The following is a 15,058-nucleotide window of genomic DNA, read 5'->3' as shown; positions in this document are numbered from 1 at the left end:
TACTTTGACAAGCAATGTTGTTAAATTGTTTCGTTTATTAACGCTACAACATAGCGTTTCGTGAGGCGGTTGTCGTTGTTGGGTGAAAGGCAAACGGGAGCCTGCTCGCGCTTGCTGCGGAGCCAGCGCGAGCAGGCTCCCGTTTGCCCGTGAGCGCCGGTCAAAAAACTATCTTCAAATAAAATAAAGTCACCGGAGGAGTTAAAGGAGAGTGACAGGTAGCATGAGAAGAAGACGGAGAGAAAGTTTCAGCCAGCTTGATCGATGGAGTTGTTTTCTAGTGGTGCAGTGACGCGTCCTAAAACCCTTTTATAATCTATCGATTAGATTTATGATTCGAAAATTATAAAAGTAGGGTAGACATGTGGATATTATCCGGCTGAACAAAACGTGCATTTATCAAACAGGTTTGTTTTCCACAGACCTTATTTCCAGCTGTTTTCCAAAACCCTATGGAGAAATCCCATTGCTTTTTTGTCGAGGGAACCAGCAGCTTACTTCCTGGTTTTAGGACGCGTCACTGCACCTCTCAATACGATGCATATATAAACAAGGTCTTCTGTCGGCTCTGTACATCAATGCCGAACTATGCTGACAAGTAAGTGAAGAGTAGAAAATATAAAAGGTATTGGCTATAGGGAAATGTCCCAGCAGTTTAGGAGAATGAAGGTTCTAATCTAATCTAATACATAGCCATTACATGTCTAATTCCTGATAATGACAGGAAGACAGAAAGCGCATTATACTAATAATAATAATACTACTCATAATAATAGCAGACATTTTTGAACAATGACCACAATATCATTATTTTCATAAACCAAATATGAACAATTGAGGAAAATTAGGAAGAACTGATGATTCAAATGTTGTAGTACAAGTAGTAATGTAGTTAGTGCATAAATTACTATTGCAACAAATGTGTTAATTTTCTTCATTATTAGTCGATTTTTTTAATGCAGACATATGTTGCAGGGACTACTAGAATCATCATACTGGCTTGACTGTAAACATCAAGGGGTTAAATTAAATAAGTTAAAAAAAAATTTTTAGAGGACATTTCAGAATATCGCGATATATATAGTATATCGCGATATAGTCAGTAAATATCGCGATATCATTTAGAGACCATATCGCCCAGCCCTACATAGAACCTCCGGTTGCTGTTGTGAATGTAGCCCAACACAACTTGACTGTCTGTGTAGAACTTCAGTGTGTCAATTTTGATATCCAGCTCTTCTACCGACAGCTCAGATAGTTTGACTGCCAGCACAGCTGCACAAAGTTCCAGACGAGGCACAGTATGAGTGTGACGTGGTGCTAGCTTAGATTTTCCCATGCAGAATCCAATGTGAACATGTCCCTTACTATCGATTGCTCTGAGGTAGGCCACTGCAGAGATGGCTGTAGTGGATGCATCCACAAACACACAAAGTGCTTTGAACTGTGTGGATAGTAAAGAAACAGATAAGTAAGTCCTGGGAATCTGAAGTAGCTCAAGTGCCATAAGTGAGTCTTTCCAAGACTTCCACTGTGTCTCTTTTTCGGCAGGTAATAGTTCATCCCACTCACAGTTTTCTGTACAGAATTCTCTGAGGAGAGCCTTGCCTTGCACTGTTATTGGAGCCACAAAGCCCAAGGGGTCAAACAGGCTGTTGACTGTTGAGAGCACTCCACGACGAGTAAAAGGCTTCTCTTCCCTGGACACAAGGAAGGTGAATGTATCAGTTTCAAGGTTCCAGCTGAGGCCTAAACTCCTCTGCAGGGGGAGAGGATCTATTCCTAGTTCAAGGTCCTGCAGATCTTTAGCACGTTCTTCAGGGGGAAAGGCTTCCATCACTTTCCTGTGGTTTGAAGCTACCTTGTGTAGTCTAATGTTTGAATCAGCTAATATTTCTCTTGATTTTTTCAGCACATGAATGGCCTCGTCGTCAGTAGGGAAAGAGGAGAGTCCATCGTCAACATAAAAGTTCCTCATGATGAACCGCTTTGCCTCCTTTCCCTGTTCCTCCTGGTCTTGACAGGCAGCTCTTCTTAAGCCGTATATAGCAACCGCTGGAGAGGGGCTATTGCCAAACACGTGGACTGTCATGCGATACTCTTTGACTCTTTTGGCAGGGTCATTGTCCTCAAACCATAGGAAACGTAAGAAGTTGCGGTGCTCCTCACAAACTTTGAAGCAGTAGAACATTTGCTCTATGTCTACAGCAACAGCAACAGGTTCCTTACGGAAGCGAGTGAGGACACCCAAGAGTGTATTGTTGAGATCTGGACCAGTCAACAGAACGTCATTAAGTGAGATGCCGTCTTGCTTGGCACTGGAGTCAAACACCGCTCGAATCTGACCTGGCTTGCGTGGTTGATAGACTCCAAATATTGGTAGATACCAACACTCTTGCTCTTCACTGAGAGGGAGCGCAGGTTCAGCATGACCAGACTCAAACATCTTCCTCATGAAAGTGATAAAATGTTCCTTCATGTCTGGCTTTTTTTTAAACATGTGGCCTAACGTCAGGAGACGCTGGACAGCTTGTGCTCTGTTGTTGGGGAGTTTACGTCTTTGTTCTCTGAAAGGTAAAGGTGCTACCCCACTATTTGAGTCATCCATGAAGACTTCTCTGTCCATTATTTACAGGAAGATTATGTCTTCTACAGACATGGCAACCTTGTCATCATGTGATGTCCGCTGGAAAACTCCTTTTCCAAGGTTGTCCGTTTTATCGAACAGATTGTTCATCTCTTTAGCTCTTGGAAAATGGTGGTGAAGAGTTGGAGTATCCACTCTCTCTTTGATGTGCAGAGTGTTATTGCAAGGGTCAAAAAAGACGTACGTCCATTTATCAGCACGTTGGTCCTGTAGACATTGATGCAGTCTAGTTTCGTGGGCTTTTCCAAGACACACTTCTCCTATGATCACCCAACCTAGGTCGAGACGTTAAGCATACGGGGCGTTGTGGGTTCCATTGCACAGCTCCCGAACTTTATGTGCCTGTGGTATATCTCGGCCAAGCAGTAGGAGAATGTCTGCAGTAGAATCTAGTGCAGGGATCTTGTCCTCAACCCGGTTGAGATGTGTGTAGTGTTTTGCGATATCAGGCGTGGGAATTTCAGACTTGTCATCTGGGAGCATATCACATTCGATTAGAGTGGGAAGTGATATACACGTTTTGCCGTCCAATGACTCCACGATGTAGTTGTTTGCTCGCCGCCCTGAGGTTTCAAAGACTCCTGAACATGTCTTCAGGGTGTAGGATGTTGTGCCATCATTAACATTGAAGAGTTCAAAAAAGTCTGTTTTTGCCAAGGACTTATTGCTCTGCTCATCTAGGACAACATACATTTTGACAGCTCTCTCTCTCTGGCCTGCCGGATACACTCTGACTAGACAAATCTTGGTGCATGATCTTGGTTTTACTTCAGTCCCACAGATGTCAGTGCATTTTGATGTGACAGGAGGAGATTCGTTTTGCTCCCCGCTTTGATATCTTGAGGTTACGGCGGCCCCTGTTGTCCATGGAGCCGGTCCTGGATGTAGTGCAGTAGGGTGGCGGTCACTGTTGCACTCTCTGCACTGAACCTTTTTGTCACAGTCTTTGGCTTGGTGGCTGGTTGATGCACAACACCCAAAGCAAATGCTTGAATCCTTAAGATATGCTTTTCTCTCATCCAGAGATTTGTACCTGAAACCACGGCATTTCCTGAGAGGGTGTGGTTTGTGGTGGAGTGGACATTGCTTATCTGGATCGACTGCTCTTTTTTCTGCTGTGCTTTCATAGCTGTTATCAAAGTCTGCTGAGACCTCTGTCCTCCTTACAGAGACTGGCGTTCTCATGTTGGGTTTGAAAGGCTTCTCAGTCTTGCTTATACTCTGACCACCTGTGAGCTGGGCAAAGCTTGGATCATTGAGTATCTTGACTTGGTCACAAACATACTTTGCAAAGATAAAGAATGGTGGATACGATACTCTGTGTTCTTCTTTGTAACATGATGCTAGAGAGACCCACTTGTCATGCAGGGAATATGGCAGCTTTTGGACGATGGGAGTGATGCCACGGGATGTGTCTAGGTAGCTCAGACCAGATAGAAATCCATCTGTCTTGGCGGCTTCAAGCTCCAGAAGAATGTCTCCCAGCTCCCTCAACTTTTGATTTTCTCTGTTGTTGATTTTTGGGAAATCATCGACTTTTTTGAGGAGTGCATTTTCTATTGCTTCAGGTGACCCATAACAATCTTCCAACCTTTGCCATAGCATATTGACACCTGCTGCCGCATTATGGATGTGAACCGATCTGATTCTCTTTGCATGTTCAGAGGATTTCGGTCCAAGCCATTTACACAGGAGGTCGAGCTCTTCTCTTGATGATAGGTTCAAGCCCTCTGTGGAACTGAGGAATGATGCTTTCCAGGCCCAATAGTTTTCCGGCTGGTCATCAAACTGCAATAGCCCGGAGCTAACCATTTCCCGACGTATTAAATACTTGGCCAAATCTGCTGTAGCTGATGAATGAGACTCATTGGCTCTGGGTGAAACCTCTGCATGTGGCTGGTAGCAGGTTGCTGAACATGACTGGATGGTCTTGCTGCGTGTGACTGCTCATGATGACTGTAGATTTTTCTGGATGGACCTTCAGCAGGGCTATATATGTGGCTGGCATCTCGCTCCTGATTGTGTGCATGTTGAGCAGGTAGTTTAGGAAATCCACCTTCAATGACCCCACGTGGCTGTACAGCACCTCTTCCCAAGTAGCCTTTAGCTTGCTCACCGTCGTCCATTGCGTGCTGGCGCCTCGGTGTGTGTATGGGTTGTTGTGGCTTTGAGTCTTGGTGAGAGTCAGGTGCTGGATTCCCCTTGTACCCCCTTAGTGTACGCACTCTTTAGGCTTGCACGATCTGGATCTCCATATGCATCCTCAGCAGCTGCTTCGAGAACTTCAGTTTCAGCGATGGCAACTGCAGCAGCACTTTCTAGCCGCAATGTGTTGAGACTAGCTTTAAGCTCCGCTTTCTTTCTTGTAGCTTCAGCATCAATAGATGCCTGTGCTTTAATCATGTCAGCTTCTCTTTGTGCAAAAGAGCTCTAGCTGCCATGGTGTTGACTGAGGACATGCGGCTTGAATGTGAGGTGTTGGAGCATTGTGATCGTGTTTCCCACTCATCATTGTTGTCTGCCATCATGTAGACTGTAGCTTTGATGACAGAAGAATGCGGTTGTTTCTACTGGTATCCCAGCTTCTGTGGCAAATCCTACAGGCGTGGTTGTCTTTTTACTATTCTGCCCTCGCAAGAATACTTTTCGGATTGCAGGCTTGGCAGATAGCTTAACACGGAAATAAACACCCAGGAGACAGCAGCTCAGTTTTGGATGTTTACTGATTAAATTCCATTTTCATTTCCATTTTCATTTCCATTTTCATTTCCATTTTTGTAAAACTGAAATACAAACAAAACCCAAAGTCATGAGATGTTGTCACATTAAACACTAAATAAACAAAGAAACAAGACTAAAACAAACATTCCAAACAACAGAGTACCTGTTAGCATAAATGCTACAAACATTTCCACTGCTGTTCACAGGCTAACAAGTTTAGCATCATTCATTATTCTTCATGTTTGCATATAATCAATTTAAATGTGCAACTAAGTATACACGGACAATATATGGAATGGTATTTACAGACATAAAGACCCTAGGATTTGAGCAAGGATTTAGTTGACAGGAAACAACCCATGTGCTCCATAGACAGCCAGAAACAGGAAACTACGGCAAGCATTTATGGACACAGTGCAAAACCCAAAACCCTTTGCAGGCCCTCTTAAATGGGCAGCACAACAGGCTATCTACCAATTGGATCAAATATAAAAGTCAGCCGAATTAGTGTTGATCCTGCAAAGAGACGTATTGTGTGAAAATAAATGTAAGATGTTGTTTAATTGCTGATATATTTATGATCCACGTCACGTTTTCAGTTTTGGCGGCAGTTCCTCATGTTTGTCTAGAAGTCTTCTCATCAGGGCTCTATAAATAGAGAATTACAACAGATATGTAACATTTAATGCAGCCGAACCATGTATTACAATGCCGTTATGTAATGACCTCCAAAGAGAAAGGCAAGCACACTCGGAATAAAGTATTATTTTATTTTCTTTAAATGTTTTCGGTCTATTTGTTCATGACGATGTGATGTGAGATGTGAGACTGGAATTGCACAGGGGAAAATAACGTATCTTTAGATGCGGATTTTGTTAAACTAATACGTTTGCGCTGTGGACCAACACTATACATTGACGGGGAAGTGGGTAGCAATAAAGATAACACCATTAAACAGTTACACAACATAACAGAAATAATATCGATAGCAGCGTCCTTAGCAACCACCTTGGTAACAATGAAAACGTTCTATGGACGCAATTTCCTGAAGTAATCTTCGTAATAACTAGCAAACTAAAGATCATGTACATCAACTGCACACATAATCTGAAATAACAACTCATATTTCTCGCATCAAATGACATCAAAACGCATTTTAATGGCCAAACTAACTTTAAAATAGGCATTTTCCACCGAGAATAAAACGAAGTTCGGCCATGTTTTTTTTTTCTGCAGGGAGAAATTTGAAGATCACGTGACATACGTTAGACGTAACCCTTGTCAAACAGAGCACAAGGTGTAGTCCTTAACGATAGCTGGGGATTCTGGGTAGTGTAGTGTCTTCTGCCATCCTTTACTCCGAAAAAATATTTGTTTCTCCGAATCGAAGGGGGAAAATACAAAAGCATTGCACACAATTTAAACCAATCAATGTTGTGTAATTAACAAGGATAATCTGGTTTTTTTTAGTCGATGAGTAGTGCAGATATCACTGTAAAATCAATCGACATTAAGGGGAATACTTACTTGCGGGTGTACAATTATCCGTTATCCAATGGGAATGGATGCTCACATTGCCTTTAAGGGCAGCCGACACAAACGAATGCCGTGCTTCCATGAGCGTCAAATCCCGCCGCAGATGGGAATACATTGCAATCAGTTGAAAGCTATTTGCGTCCCTTTATGAAGCTGAAGGAGCCTAGGAGCGTCACAACCGCACGCCACGGGACCCTGACCAAACGTCGCTCCTGGACGATTATGGATCGAGAGTGTGTTGTGGGGGAAGGTACGTGAACACCTGGGAACAATGGAGATTTCTCTGACATCTGTGGTGCTTAGAAGCCAGCGTTCTTACAGTCGTAAAACCCCCCCTTTGCCCGCTAGTTCAGGCCATAAAACCTGGTAGTATCAACATATGACTGCATTATCACATTCCTTACGGGAGATAAGAAGCAGGGTTGGCCGTAAATGTCAACAGGCAATAAGGTTAAATATTTAGAAGTAAAGACAGAATTAATCCCTAACACTAACAATACATTGAAGTATTTACTGTATGCTTTTCCAGTAATCCTCTGTGAATGTCCCCTCCTGAGAACAAGAATGTATGTTTTGAATCAGCATTAAAACACCTTTCTTCCTGAGGCCAACAAGAGTGACGAGGTGTGTCAGTGTGCTGAAGGAGTTGTGACCAGCTATCCAGGCCAGTCTCTAAAGACTTTCCAAGGGGTAAAAATGCTGCTGCTGGAGTATTGACTGAAAACAAATGGACCGTAGATATACGGATTGACCGTCCTCATCTGCGCCCTTATTTTGTAAGTTAACTTCCGGTAGCAGAATATGAATTTTTTTTAGTTTTTTTGTTTCTGTTTTCTAGTGATTTTATTTTTTGTTTTGAGAAGTAGAAAATGAAAATCATCCCGTTTTTTAAGTTTTGTAAATCCCTTTTTGACCATGATAAAGAAAAACGCCTTGAATTTCAATTTTGGTTTTTCAATTTTAAAACGAAAATCAAATATCCAGTCGTTTTTGGTTTTTGAATATCCATTTGTGAAAAGAAAATCCAATGACCAAAACATACACTGACCCAATGGTGTCTTATTTGTGTGCGCATTACTACTGACAATCACTGCATGAACTATGCATCCAGGATCGAACCCTCATACTTTGATCTAACAGGAAGCCCCTTTCAAAGCGGTTTGAATATCTCACATAGTTAAGCTAATTTGATCTGCACATGCTAAGTTTGAAGGCCATATATTTCACAAGAATAGATAACTAACCTTATGAATGAAGGATGCAACAGACACCTGACTCTCAGCATGCTTCTTCAGACCGAACCACATTACAAACCTTGTGTTGAGGGCCCCTTGAAGTATCTCACTCCTTTAAAAGTGAACATATAAGGGAAGAATGGAAGCCATTTCCAAGAAGAGGATGATGATGATGATGATGATGATGATGATGATGATGATGATGATGATGATGAGGAAGAGGAAGAGGAGGAGGCCTTTTTATCAGTTAACTGATGAGAGACAGATCAGAGGCCCAGTGTATGTGATGTCCTGAGTCAGGGAGACGACTCTGGTTGCTTGTGATGAATATAAATTAAAAAAGCATGGATGGGGAAAGGCCTTTTATTAGAGAGACTAATGCTACATGTGAGTAAAGCTCTTTTTCCCTTTATCTAGATAGGACAGCTCGCAGATAAGCAAGACGACTTCTGAGATTTCAATATCAGACACCACATTTGAACCCACTGTGCATCAGGTAGAAAATATGAGCAAAACTGGAAGCTATGCTCAGTTAGGAACATTATTTCTGTGGTTTGACATTTACAGGATATTTTTCAGAATCACCATAAAAAAGAACTAGTGTATTTTTGTACTGAAAATACAAATACATTTTGTGCACAAATTAGTTAATAATGCAGACAATCTTTCTGAAAGCAAGATTGTAAAGTTTAGTTTGACAAAAATGTAAATGAAAACAGATATCTATTATAAACCCTTTTTAACAATTTAAAAAATGATAATTACTCTGCCTACTAGTTTTGGTTAGTTGAATGTAAACAGATAACATGTTGGTTATTTGCTTAAACAACCTTTCCTGTTCTTCAGTTTGTTTGATTTCAGTAGAATTTAATTAAAACAAGTGCTCCATTAGCAGTATCATTTTTCATTAATGATTTATTTAGATTTTGCAGTTTTCAAGAATAGACATGACAAACTGCATTTTGAATCTTCAAGTTAGATTTTCTATTTCAAGACATTCATTTTTTGTAATACAGTATCTTAACTAATAAATACTAAATAAGAGTAATGAGACAGATACAAATCGGGTTTTTCTGACGAATTGTTCAAAGCTGTCATGAAACTATTTCCCCTGGAGAAAAGAAAGCTGCCTTATGATGAAACTGAAACTGTCTTGTCTTGTTGGGCTGGAATGTGGCGGTTAGAGAGAATGATGAAGCTCTCCCTCTGATAACATGTTCAGTATGTACACATACCACAAAGCATTCGCTTTCAAACTGCCCTTTTTCTTTTAATCTCACTATACAGGATTATTGCAATAAGGGCTAAATCTGATCAGCGGCCAAGATATCCTAAAGGTCAACACATCTGCAAGTAACGGTAAGGAGAGGTAGAGAGAAAAACAGGGGGAGTGGAAATATGTAATGATAATTTACTGCTCAGGCAATGAAAGGCAAGAAAGATGTTATCATGAAATCTCACACACATATGGACAGGTTTCTGACACATGCACCACTGTTAGGACTAAAGGGGGTTTTTCTCACTAAATATACTAAATATGTGTATGTCTCTACTGATGAGCAGATGGCACCTTGAATAATATCAATGTGTGAATGGGTGAAACCTAACTTGTCTTTTAAAAGCTCTTTTTAAAGTGGTCGTTTCGGAAAAAATACCCAGCCAAATCAGTGTCTTGTCAGTTTGGAGGCTGGTAGGTGTTAGCAGGTCGGACTGGCAGGAAGACTCTTAGCGTATGTTTCCTGGTTGCTTATTAGCCAGTGTGTTTGAGGCTTGCCTCAACAGACAGTCATCCTTAAAGGTTCCATGTCATGGCCATTTCTACTAATCATAATTCCATTGTTGAGGTCTACTAAAATAGATTTATATTGTGCAATTTTCCAAACTCACATTGGTTTCTCATACAGCATGTCTGTATAGTATGTGTATTCACTCTCTGTCCTACACGGCTTGTTGGAGCTCCAGCCCCCATCTCCCTATGAGCCCAGTGGCCGTCTGCGAGACAGCGAGACACAGCGAAACCCAGCCCGAACACACACACCCACCCGCAGCCTGGCTGGGAGTTTGTGTGTGTGCTCACACACCGACTCACAGCCTCGCCGCGTCCCGCCGTCTCAGGGAGGAGAAATGGGCGGAGCTGCAGCTGAGAAAAGATTGAGTGTGTGTGTGTGTGAGGAAGTCACACACATTTTTGGTCCATTTAGACCAATGGGTCCATCTGGGTATGAGCACGTCACTGCAGTGTTGTAGTCAAGTTACCAATTCACGAGTCCAAGTCACTCTCGAGACCCCACTCTTCGAGTCCGAGTCCAAGTCCGAGTCACCTAGGGAGAGTCGTAGTCGAGTCCGAGTCCAAGTCCGAGTCACCCAAGGAGTTTCCGAGTCGAGTCCGAGTCATCATTACCTGTGTCCGAGTCCGAGTTCAAGTCTGAGTCACCTAAGAAGAGTCCAAGTCAAGTCCGAGTCACAAGTTTTCATGTATTAATCTTCGTGGATATATGTGTTGAAATGTAGCCGCTCCTCTACATTGCTTTTATCCTGTCATGTTAAACTAATATGTCTATTGAACTGCTGTGAAGCCAGTTTGGCTACAATTCTTGTAATAGGTGCTATACAAATATAAAGCTTATTACTAATATTAATATTATTGTTATTATATATAAATAAACTATATTTAAAATAAGTTACCTTTTAGAGGAGTGATTATATTTGTATGCCAATATTTTCCTATGGTAAAGTTTTCATTTTGCACTTTTATTTTGATAGTAATAAGATTGCGACTCTTATTTTGAAGGAACTTTTACCGGTTAAATCGGTTTATTGATAAAGATTTAGCCCCAGGAAGCACATGGCTACTTAGCATGCAAAATGATGTCATTCTGCATGTTAAGTAGCCATGTGCTTTCGTGTTATTGGCTGAATCTTTATTTATTGATTAGATCACGTTACTCTGATGATAGTGTTCAAGACAGCCTATATGTCTGAACTCGATCCTTAGAGTAATGTGTTATGGAGCCTTCTCTTCAATGTTGTTTCCGCATAACGAGCATTTTGCGCTGCTCTTTCCGAATGTGGAAGCAGAATGTTGGAAAGCATACAGCACGATGTGTCTCTAGACATCTTTAGACTGGAATAGCGGGGCCCAGTACGTGAACTCGCCTCGCAGGTTAGAGGACATCAGATTCCAGAGAAAATTTGCTCGAGTCCGAGTCCAAGTCGGAGTGTCAATATACAAGTAGAGTCTGAGTCATCGTGGGGGGAAAAATTCACGATTCCGAGTCCAAGTCATCGTACGCGAGAATTCACAAGTCAGAGTCCGAGTCCAAGTCATCGTGCGCGAGAATTTACGAGTCCAAGTCCGAGTCGCGTCAATCAGTGCACAAGTCCGACTCGAGTCACGAGTCCCGAAAATCGGCTCTCGATTCCGAGTCCAGGACTCGAGTACATCTCTGCGTCACTGTACCCAGGAAGAAAACAATGGAAAAAGAGAAATCTCCTACAAGGCATTCTGGGGCAGCATATACAGGTATTTTCTGTGTTAGAGTTTTACTCGCTACAGGGTGTACTTTGAAGGTTTGTGACTTTGCAGACCGTTTACATCAGCGATGGGCAACTTTGATGGTGGTGGGGGCCACATAATTGATGTACTGACCACCAGGGGGCCGCAGATTCACTTGGAACACACACACACACACACACACACAAATTCCATCTATTGCATGTAATTATTAACAAATATACTAATTCTGACATCTTCATTGACATTTTACAATCTTTCAAGGAACATCCTCCAATAAGCTCACTAAACAAATATCAGTTCACAAGTGGCATGTTTGTATTGAACAGGTTATTTAACAGTGGAATAAAACTATTTTTCCAGGTCCGTGACAGTTTGTTTTAATCTGATTTCAAATAAACAAAGTCTTGGTTTTTAGAATATTAAACTTGTTTCGCCAAATTCAGATGATAAATACAACTTTCAAGCTTGTAAAGGCATAATTACAAGTGGTAACTTAACGTCACAGCAGGCATAACAATAGCCAGTGTTTAATGTGAGTATTTCCCCGGGAAACAAACACAATACACACACGCGCGTCACAGATTAGTTTGCGGTATTTGGCGGCCGAACGAAATCATATACGCAGATCGCGACGTAACTAGGAGTCTAGTGGACGGTATCAGTACTACAAGTAAACAAGTACTTTAATTAATTACATTGTTTATAAATGTATCTGAGGGCCGCAAAAAGAGGAGGCGGGGGCCACATGCGGCCCCCAGGCCGCCATTTGCCCATCCCTGGTTTACATGCATAAAAACCTTCATAACACACAAGGGGACTGGAAAAGCATGACATGGGACCTTTAAAGCTACCGAAGTCATGGAGCAAAAGTTCTCGTGTTTGTCTTTCCCCATCAGGCCAAGCCATTCTGTCAATCATCTCCAACACCTGTAGTTAATTGCAGAAGCAACTGTAAGGATCTACAGTCTGCCTCCTTCTTTTTCCCTTCTGTGTTTGTTTTTGTCTGTCAGCTACCTGTGCCCTCTAACCGTTCCTCCTCCTCATAGGTGGCGCGTGAGGCTCAGGTTTGGGAAGGCTAAATAACTTTTTTTTTACCTGACGTTGCCCGCCTCCGGCGTAAAGAGCGAAAAGAGATCAACTCAGTGAAAGCACCGCCTGCTGACCAATCAGAGCTCAGTGTGCGGGGTTTGAATCTATCAAGTCATATTACAGTCGTGTCGTGACGTGTTGCACTTATCATTCATATCACACTGATATCACATCATCAATCAGATCATCGATCATATAATATCACAATATTTCCTTATCTGAGTCAGCTTCTCGAGCCGTATCTGTCCGTGCAACACCTACATTGTCACATACTGTAATCAGAAGTATTATTTTAAGCAACACATTAGGTTAGGGAAACACTCAACTCAAATGTAATTAAAGTCAGATCCACTTGTGTCTTAGATGAGATTAGTTTGTGATTGGTCAAATGTTGCTAAACCCGCCCCTTTCACGTTAACGCACTCTCAGCTGGAGAGAGAAACCCTGGCTTGATTTACCGAGTTGATAACCAGCGTCGTAGGACCGCTTAGCGAGATCTCGTTTGTTAGGGTTAGTTAAGATAACTCAAACATATCCAGGGCATGTTGAACTGGCTTCGTAGTACAGGGCACAGGTGGCTGCATAGCAGCGCTAATGTCAAAGACACACAGATTATATTTTTATTTTACCAGGATGCAGTGACACAAATATTTGGGAAGGCTTAGTCTTCCCTAGCCTACAGTACCCGCCGCCCCTGCCCCTCCTCCCCCCCAAGTCATCGACGATCATCCTGCCTAAACCGTGCGTCGACTCATGGATGTCAGGCGCCGGGTCAGGGGCTTGCAGTACTTGGTTGATTGGGAGTGTTACAACGTTGAGGAACATTGCTGGGTTCCCCGCTCACGCAGCATGGACCCTGTCATGGTGAGGGAGTTCCACAGGGCACATCCTGACAAGCCTGGTGGTCGCCAGGAGGTACTGTAAGGATCTATAGGGTGTTTCTCAATCGCGAGTACGTTTGCTTGGGAGCACATGTCTTCAGAGTCACTTCCTTCAGAAGCTAGGCAAGAATCCTTCCTGGCATTCGGAAAACGAAGAGTGGAACAGGCTAGCAAGTGTGCAGGTGTGCGTCATATGTGAGGCCCCGCCTTACATTTTCCGCCACAGATTTGGGGAAATTGGTCCGTGCGCAAAGCATTGTGGGGATTTTAGGGACGCAAAGTCTACCCATGTGCAGCCTCGAAATTTCCCCCAAACCAAGGACGCGGCCTCGGTGGAATTCCAAGTATGCTGGACATTGGAACGGTTCTGCTGCGCCACTTGATGATAGCATCCTAGAAATATTGGCTTGGAAGCCAGTTTCCTCGAGATTGAGAAACGGCCACAGTCTGCCTCCTTCTTTTCCCCTTCTGTGTTTGTCTGTCTGTCTTCCTGGCTGGGCGTGGCTGACCTAATTCCGATTCCCGCCAACTCACCTCCTCAGCTGCTGCTCATCTCTCTGATTACAACTACTCACCTACACCTGCATATATGCCCGTTTTCTTCATCCAATATTCACCAGTTCGTCGTCTAATCACATTGGTAAAACGTCTTGGTCACTTAGTTTAGCAAAACCTTAATCTCCAGTGTTCTTGTTTTTCTTACCTTGTGCTCTCTCTGTCCTTTATTCATCAACCTGCTCCTCTGCCTGCTGCGTCCAGCCACCATCCCTCCAGCTGTGTTCCTCCGTGCTTCCCCACTCTCCAGTTCCAGTCTGCTCACTCTCGTGAAACCAAGATCCCTGGCTTCAGACCTCCGCTCCAGCTCTGAACACAATCCATGGACCTGGACTAGCTGGATTATCAATCCCCTCTTCAGTTCAGTCTCAAGCCTGTTTTTGGATATTAAACCCTTTTAGCTTCATAACTTCTGTCTCCTCTCGTCAGTGTTCAGTATTGTGGGTTCACTCCTGTAAACGCTCGGAGAGCGTAACAGCAACACCATAATGAATACATCCAATAATACAAACAGAGAGAGAGAGAAAGCTTAAAGGGCCCATGTCATGCCTTTCCGGTTATTACCCGTCTCCTTGTGTTTTATGAAGGTTTTTATGTATGCAAAGTCACAAACCCTCAAAGTACACCCTGTAGCGAGTAAAACTCTAACACAGAAAAGACCTGTCTATGCTGCCCCAAAACGCCTCCTTGGACATTTATAATTTTCCATTGTTTACTTCCTGGGTACTGTGACGTGTGAACACTCAGAGGCCACACCCTCTGCCAGCAGAACATATAAACTGTTGGAAGCTCAGGTTCATTTCAAAACTGTATCCAGTCATGCCAACGAGGGTCTGTGTCCTGTCTTGTGAGGGGAAATCTTCAATGCATACCTTAC

Source organism: Notothenia rossii, assembly GCF_949606895.1.
Source record: "Notothenia rossii genome assembly, chromosome: 7".
In the NCBI taxonomy this organism is placed as follows: domain Eukaryota; kingdom Metazoa; phylum Chordata; class Actinopteri; order Perciformes; family Nototheniidae; genus Notothenia; species Notothenia rossii.
This window is presented reverse-complemented; position numbering follows the sequence as displayed.